Source organism: Coenobita brevimanus, chromosome 113 (assembly GCF_032717465.1).
Source record: "Coenobita brevimanus isolate Jiangsu-jjx chromosome 113, ASM3271746v2, whole genome shotgun sequence".
NCBI lineage: Eukaryota > Metazoa > Arthropoda > Malacostraca > Decapoda > Coenobitidae > Coenobita > Coenobita brevimanus.
In genome coordinates, this window is record NC_137066.1 from 8,865,908 (window position 1) to 8,866,841 (window position 934).

The following is a 934-nucleotide window of genomic DNA, read 5'->3' on the forward strand; positions in this document are numbered from 1 at the left end:
AACAATGTTTGGTTTCTTCCAAATATGAGGTAGTTTACCTTGATTTAAGGATTCCTTGAATATTAAATATATTGGTCTGCTTAACTCTTCTGCACAGTCATGTAGCACCGAACCTGAAATTTCCTCAGGACCATTTGCTATTCCTTTGTCTAATTTATTCAACTCTTCCTGTACCTCTTGTTCCGATAATCATATATCTGATAATATGTGTGGGCATGCATGTTCCTCATCATATCTCACAAAATTACTTTCTTCTGTAAAAACAGATTGGAAATTTTTGTTAAGAACTTCGCAAGTATCTTTTTCTTGGATATAGGTTATTCCCTCATCCATGATGGACTGTATTTTATCTTTAACTTTGGTTTTGCTTCAGATGTAGCTGTAAAAAGCTTTGGTTGATCACTACTTTTATTTAAAATGTCTTCCTCAAACTGTCTTTGAGTTTCTCTCCTCATCCTTGTATAATAATTTCTTGCCTTTTTATAATGGTTATATGCACTCTCACTATTTTGTCTTCCGTATATATTCCACAGCAAGTCTCTTTTCTTTTGATTTTTTACATTTTATGTTAAACCACTTCTTTATGCCAACGGCCATACCACGTTGAGTACACCGCTTCCCGTTCGATCAGCGAAGTTAAGCAACGTTGGGTCTGGTTAGTACTTGGATAGGTGACCGCCTGGGAACGCCAGATGCTGTTGGCATCCCTACGTCAAGTGGGGTTGGTGGAGGATTAGTGCCCCTCCCTGTAAAACAATTAACTCTAAGCCCTTGGCCACCCCGTCTGGGATACATGGCGTCTGGCAATGAATGAATGAAAACTTCTTTATCCTTATTTATTTATTTTTTTGTGCTGAGAGATATAATTTTGGAATCTTGTTTCATATAATTCACAGAATTGTCTGTATATAACATTTATATCTTGTCCTCAAAG

General features: G+C 36.6%; 1 non-coding gene across 1 annotated transcript; it reads left to right on the forward strand.

Annotated features, from left to right (window-relative positions):
- The first annotated feature begins 585 nt into the window (after positions 1–585).
- On the forward strand, positions 586–704 carry LOC145418372 (5S ribosomal RNA). Its single transcript, XR_013900689.1, has one exon. It is a non-coding gene; the product is annotated as a 5S ribosomal RNA (ribosomal RNA).
- Positions 705–934: the final 230 nt, after the last annotated feature.